Genomic DNA, 7,416 nt, shown 5'->3' with positions numbered 1-7,416 from the left:
GCTGGCTTCAGCTTTCTCACACAGCGAACGTGTATAACCAGTACCCATGGTCTGGCAGGGCTTGTTGACTCCCTGTTTGTGGTCCCAGCAGGGTCAGGGAGTTGGGCTTGTTCACATCAAGAGTATAAGGAAGGGGTCAATTTAGATTTCCTTGGCTGGTTGCAGTTATAATGAAAAATAACCCGTAAGCAAACTGAAACAAACAAGGCTATTACCCAACCGCTGTGAATTTGGAACGTTTTTGTACTTGGATGAATTTGGGCTCATTACCCCCATGGTTTCTGCACTGCTATGGGGTGCATCAATAAACACTCAGAAATATGGCACAACCTGCTTTTGGTGACAATCCCACTACATTTGAAACAATATCTTTGGTACATCAGCAATTTTCTTTCCACTCTCTCTCACTCTCTCTTTCTTTGTGGATTCTTAATGTCTAATAAACATCTGGCTCCTTCCAACATCTACTGGTGATGCCCCGAGCCCCCATGGTCTGCAAAGATACAGCAGACTGCGTGGATAAGCAATAGACAACATGGTGAAAGGCAGTACCTAGGAGATGTTTCCTTCAGGAATTCCTGACAATCTGGCTCTTGATCTATTGAGCCAGTCAGCCGAAAGGCCTTCTAATGAAATGAATGGAATTGCATCAGCTTTATTGTCACATGCTCAAATGAGCACAGTGAAAAGTTGACAAGTTCTCACTCACAGCACCAATGCAGGTGCAAAGGTGTAGCTTCTGCGCTTACAGATAAGTTACAGTGTCACAATGTTACCAACACACGATGCCATCTTAGGTACAGAGTACCCAGGTACAATCCTTGGGTACAGAATAGAGAAATGAAGAACCAGTCAACTTCTACCTGCTGGTTGTCCTACCTGTTGCTCCCCTGGTTATTCAGGCTGTTCATCGTCACACTGTTCCTTAGTGATTCAGGACAGGCTGTTCATCGTCACACTGTTCCTCAGTGATTCAGGACAGGCTGCTCATCGTCACACTGTTCCTCAGTGATTCAGGACAGGCTGCTCATCGTCACACTGTTCCTCAGTGATTCAGGACAGGCTGCTCATCGTCACACTGTTCCTCAGTGATTCAGGACAGGCTGCTCATCGTCACACTGTTCCTCAGTGATTCGGGACAGGCTGCTCATCGTCACACTGTTCCTCAGTGATTTGGGACAGGCTGTTCACCATCACACTGTTCCTCAGTGATCCGGGACAGGCTGCTCATCGTCACACTGTTCCTCAGTGATTCAGGACAGGCTGCTCATCGTCACACTGTTCCTCAGTGATTCAGGACAGGCTGTTCATCGCCACACTGTTCCTCAGTGATTCAGGACAGGCTGTTCATCGTCACACTGTTCCTCAGTGATTCAGGACAGGCTGTTCATCGTCACACTGTTCCTCTGTGATTCAGGACAGGCTGCTCATCGTCACACTGTTCCTCAGTGATTCAGGACAGGCTGTTCATCGTCACACTGTTCCTCAGTGATTCAGGACAGGCTGTTCATCATCACACTGTTCCTCAGTGATTCGGGACAGGCTGCTCATCGTCACACTGTTCCTCAGTGATTCGGGACAGGCTGTTCATCGTCACACTGTTCCTCAGTGATTCAGGACAGGCTGCTCATCGTCACACTGTTCCTCAGTGATCCGGGACAGGCTGTTCATCATCACACTGTTCCTCAGTGATTCGGGACAGGCTGCTCATCGTCACACTGTTCCTCAGTGATTCGGGACAGGCTGTTCATCGTCACACTGTTCCTCAGTGATTCAGGACAGGCTGCTCATCGTCACACTGTTCCTCAGTGATCCGGGACAGGCTGCTCATCGTCACACTGTTCCTCAGTGATTCAGGACAGGCTGCTCATCGTCACACTGTTCCTCAGTGATTCAAGACAGGCTGCTCATCGTTACTCTGTTCCTCTGTCCAAAAGAAAAATTAAAACAATCACAGCACTTTTGATGAACAATAAATCCATGATTGGCAGAATTAGAAATACGCTAACTGGAACTGTCCAGAAAATACAACAATCACAGTAGCACATGATCCCAACAACCTGACACTGACAGATGGTGGCCCAGTGAGACCGGAGTCCAATCAGCTCAGTCTGTTTGTGAAAGCATTCCCCAATAAATACATTAAGTGACCCATCCAATGCACCCACTGAAAACTGGCATGTGGTCCTAAATATCACAGGGCTCTAATATGATTTCAGTATTGAGGAAGCTGTTTATCACACTGCTCCTGCTGGCCTGGCTGGATTGGTACTGAGTGGGTGGGTTTAGGATGGCGTCTTCCATTCTGGAGTACAATTATGGTCACAGGTGTGTCAATTGGGCTTGGGGCTGGGTCACCTTTTCCCAAACATTGACACACTTGCCAGATAATTAGATATGCATGAGAAGCACAGTGAATCTTCTGTCACACGAGAAACCAGCTCCCCTGCATATTTAAAGAGCACCCAGACTGGCATCAATTCCCCAAAAGCCAGGACCATCACCCACATCCTTGGAGAGGATACCAGCAGCTAAAGATACTGACACTTCCACCATTTTCCCATTGCCTGCTTTCTCTAAACTGACTTGCACCCTTGGTCAGCTTCCTCGGCCCAGCCTTCCTTTCTGGGCGTCCTGTGCAACATGGACCATTCCCACCCACGACACAACATGGACCATTTCCACCCACGACACAACAAGGACCATTCCCACCCACGACACAACATGGACCATTTCCACCCACGGCTCAACAAGGACCATTTCCACCCAAGGCACAACATGGACCATTTCCACCCAAGGCACAATAAGGACTATTTACATCCACGACACAATAAGGACCATTTCCACCCACGGCACAACATGGACCATTTCCACCCACGGCACATCATGGGCCATTTCCACCCATGGCACAACATGGACCATTTCCACCCAAGGCACAATAAGGACTATTTACATCCACGACACAATAAGGACCATTTTCACCCACGACACAACATGGACCATTTCCACCCACGGCACAACATGGACCATTTCCACCCAAGGCACAATAAGGACTATTTACATCCACGACACAATAAGGACCATTTCCACCCACGGCACAACATGGACCATTTCCACCCAAGGCACATCATGGACCATTTCCACCCACGGCACAACATGGACCATTTCCACCCACGGCACATCATGGACCATTTCCACCCATGGCACAACAAGGACCATTTCCACTCACGGCGCAACATGGGCCATTTCCACCCACGGCTCAACATGGACCATTTCCACCCACGGCACAACATGGACCATTTCCACCCACGGCACTACATGGACCATTTCCACCCACGGCACAACAAGGACCATTTCCACCCACGGCACAACATGGACCACTCCCACCCACGGCACAACATGGACCGCTTCTCCCCTCGGCACAACATGGACCATTTCCACCCATGGCACAATGTTGGCAAAATTGCAACACAGCAATTACTCACTCCAACAATCCAGCAAGGACTGGATCTTGCCTGCTACATGCCATTTACAACATTTAAAAGACACATGGATAAGTTCATGAATAGGAAGGTTTAGAGGGATATGTGGGACTTGTCTAGTTTGGGACTATGGTTGGTATGGACTGGTTGGACCAAAGGATCTGTTTCCACGCTGTATGACTCTGTGACTTCTATGGTATAGTGAACCTGAAATCATGTATGGCTTGCTCACATAGAAGTTAACTCAAGGAGGAACCTAATTCTGACAATCTGGCCTGTTAATGTGTCTGTATGGCACGTGAATACACGTGAAACGATATCCTGATGCTTGCTGGCAGGAAGCTCAATTCACCTTTAAAGTTCCAACAATGCAATTACAAACTGTCATCCAACAATGAGGAATCTGCTTTTTGGCCTCTTACACAATTAACCATCCCCCCCCTTCCCCAGGTCTTCCTGCTTCCCATTCCCGGGAACATCACATGATTCCACTTTGTATCAGTTGCCCCTCCTGAAAGAGGTGAGCAGGAAGGTCCAGTTGGAACATGTGTTTTTTTTTGTCATTAAAGCTTCAATGACGATTTTCGGAATCACAGTCTTTCTGGGACTCAGCATTTCCCTCTGTTGCCTGGACATTTACACGTTAAAAAGGGAAGTTAATATGATCAAATGCACTCGTTAAGGCAATAAAAAGTGAAGGACTGGAAATGGATACATTCTGAGTTTGATGACTTCATGTTCACTGGGGCCGGGGCGTGCATATCATTGGAGGAACATGTGAGCAGTGTTTTTGAGGGAAACAAAATGTATCTGGATAGAAGGACAAATACTACAGTGTGAGTCAAATGATTACTTTTCATTTTCAAGGTTAATACTGTTAACTTATCTTGCTTTTAACTTTTACAATATTGGCTGACCCTGGCACATTCATGGAACAGGCCATAAAATCTACTGCTTTCAATTCCTTTCGTTTTCTAATAGCAGAAACGTGTGTGTCAGTGATTTTAACACCATTCCCAATGTTTTCCTATCTCACCTGATGACTGGTCCTGATGTGTAAGCATAACAGTGAATGCTACAAGACGATTCAGAAAGTAGATTATAGCAATTGGACCTTATTCTTGTTTGTCTTTGTGTTCAGATGCATATTTTCTCGCAAAGATCTTTGAAAAACAGTTTGGAGCAGAGCTCCTGATTGAAATTTCTCCTCCCTGGTCTAGCGTGGAAGTGTTTTAAAGGAGATAAACTAATTCAGTACGAAACAACCACTCAGTACTCCCCATTTGCCAAATATTGCTATTCCTCTGTTTCCTCCCTCGTGACTATCCCATATTTCATTGACCCCTCTTTGTCGTACTTTCTGTTGTGTGGACCTTAAATGTTGGAATTCCATCCTAAAAATGCTTCTTCTTTCCGTCATTCTTTCTACTTTAAAGGAATCCCTTAAACTTGCCTCTTCGACCGAGAAAACGACTGCGTAAGTCCGTAATGAAGAAAAGAAATGTGAGATATGGGATAAGATGTGCCAGCAGGCACCCACACAGGAGTTGACCCATGTGCTGCCCTCAGTCATACAAACTCTGTTATACAACACTTTCAATTAGAAACTTCGAAATACAATTGAAACAGCAAAAAAAATTATCAATTCGAGTATGTAATTTGAGAGGCATCTGTTTTTCGTCTATGCAATTGTATGTGCTGCTTGAGTATGACATTATAGAGATACAGTTGTACCTTCATGTCAACAGCTCTGTATCAATATGATGGTTCGGCCTAGAGAAATGGTTCACTATCAGCATACTGGGCATTGTAAACTGGCAGCAATCAATTGGAGGTAAAGCTGTTTTCAACAATCACAAAGAAGTTGAAACAAAAAACATAAAATGCTGGAAATTTTCAACCTGAAATCTCGAACACTGCTTGTTTATCTGTAGGTGCTGCTTGATCCACTATGTATTTCCAACATTTTATGATTACAGATTTACAGCCTCTCTGGTATTTTGGTTTGCTGAAGTAACACTGCAATTATCATTTAATATTAAATTAAAAGAAATAACTTACATTCACATTCACATAGCACCTATCACATGCTCAGGATGTCCGAAAATGCTTCACCACCAATAATTCACTGGTAAAATTACTGTTGCAGCAGATCCATAAAATATAAAGAATGAGTGAGCAGATAATCTGAAGACAAATTGTGTCTGGAGGACAAAGAAAACTGATGATAAGAGTGCTATTATTAGAAATAAGCATTTCCAACACTGTATCAGTACTGCCCTGAAATGTCAGCCAAGAATCATCTCCTTAAATAATGGACAGGTTTAAATGCAAAATCTGCTGCCTTAGAGCTGACACTGCTACCACTGAGCAAAACTACTAATAGCTGTGCTATTGTTAGCCTAACAAAACAAGAGTACTTGGTGGAACTTTCCAATTAAAGTCCCATTTTCAGAGATATATGTGATGATTTTCAAAACTGATATTTGTTTCTTAAAAGAATTTCCTCTACATTACAACACACAACTAATCTTAATCAGTCAGTAATGGTTAATAAATGTTCAACAAATTGCATTAGTAGGATATCCAGTCTTCATCTTTCAAAAGCACCCAGAACCCAGTTCAATGTATTTTTGCGAATTAAATGCTAAAAACACAAATATCACTATTTAATCTAGGCAACTTTGAATTAAAAGTAATCAGCGATGAATCTGTTGTGGCCTTTCTCAAACCAGTTGGAGTGATGGGTCATCCTTCTTTTTGTTTTCTGATCAGTTTGTTTGGGAGGAAGATTTACATGCCCTTGAAGTGCAGCTGGTAGTGAAACTCTAAACAGCCCAAGGAACTGGGGCTACTGGAGAAGAGATTTCATACATCCTTTTAAAATGTAACTCTCTCGTGGGAAAGCTAAAGTGACACGGACATTTCTCACACAACACTGAATGTGATGTTTTCTTAAGGACTTGGATGTTTGAGGGAGGGAGCATCTCCCTCCTCTCTCAAAATGGAAAATCTTTTCTTGTTGTTGCAAAGACCAATGTAGCAGAAATATTGTAATTACCCTTCCAGTTGGTGAGCAATTACTTCAGGAAAAGTTTACATCTCCACACAAAGTGAATAATGCTTAGCCTACTCTTCCTTATTAAAAGTCGCTCAATTGAAAATGATCCAAGTTCTCAAAAATTTTAAAGCATTAAATTCCCATTTCTAGGCTTACTTGTTACATAATCCAGATTATAGTATGAACAACTTTGAACTTCAGCAATATTGCAAATTGCAAACTACTCTGTGCAGTGTGATAATAAATCCAAGTCAGAATTAACTCTGAAATGGATTGTGATTGGATACATTTCCCTTCAGTCGCTAAGATTTGTGAAAATCCCTGGACAAGTGTTTCGTCCAATTTTCTTACAGGCTGCACAGGTCTCTGGGGCCTGTGCCTGGCAATGACTTCTGGAACCAGAATCCAGTGCCACGAGAGCTGTGCCAACACGCCAATCATTATGCATGGAACCTTAGAGCCGATGGCGCACACACACAGCTCCACAGTTGAGAGGGAGGACCACTCTGCAGGTTCAGCAAAGGCAACCCGCTCTATGGTCACGATAACAAAGTGTGGGGCTGGATGAACACAGCAGGCCAAGCAGCATCTCAGGAGCACAAAAGCTGACGTTTCGGGCCTAGACCCTTCATCAGAGAGGGGGATGGGGAGAGGGTTCTGGAATAAATAGGAAGAGAGGGGGAGGTGGACCGAAGATGGAGAGAAAAGAAGATAGGTGGAGAGGAGAGTATAGGTGGGGAGGTAGGGAGGGGATAGGTCAGTCCAGGGAAGACAGACAGGTCAAGGAGGTGGGATGAGGTTAGTAGGTAGGAAATGGAGGTGCGGCTTGAGATGGGAGGAAGGGATGGGTGAGAGGAAGAACAGGTTAGGCAG

General features: G+C 44.4%; 1 protein-coding gene and 1 long non-coding RNA gene across 2 annotated transcripts in view; one reads left to right on the top strand and one right to left on the bottom strand.

Annotated features, from left to right (window-relative positions):
• The window catches only part of LOC125458235 (fibroblast growth factor receptor 4-like), a 102,220-nt gene extending 101,321 nt beyond the window's left edge, over nucleotides 1-899 (bottom strand). The window contains exon 1 of the mRNA XM_059650809.1: nucleotides 880-899. The gene's annotated coding sequence lies outside the window, so the exon portion shown is untranslated. The remainder of the gene's footprint in view (nucleotides 1-879) is intronic.
• Nucleotides 1-4,948, top strand: part of LOC125458134 (uncharacterized) — a 10,347-nt gene extending 5,399 nt beyond the window's left edge. The window contains exon 3 of the long non-coding RNA XR_007248774.2: nucleotides 4,919-4,948. This is a non-coding gene — a long non-coding RNA (uncharacterized LOC125458134). The remainder of the gene's footprint in view (nucleotides 1-4,918) is intronic.
• Nucleotides 4,949-7,416: the final 2,468 nt, after the last annotated feature.

This window comes from Stegostoma tigrinum, chromosome 13 (assembly GCF_030684315.1).
Source record: "Stegostoma tigrinum isolate sSteTig4 chromosome 13, sSteTig4.hap1, whole genome shotgun sequence".
Classification (NCBI taxonomy): Eukaryota; Metazoa; Chordata; class Chondrichthyes; order Orectolobiformes; family Stegostomatidae; genus Stegostoma; species Stegostoma tigrinum.
The sequence above is the reverse complement of the archived record's forward strand: the minus strand, read 5'-3'. Positions and strand labels throughout refer to the sequence as shown.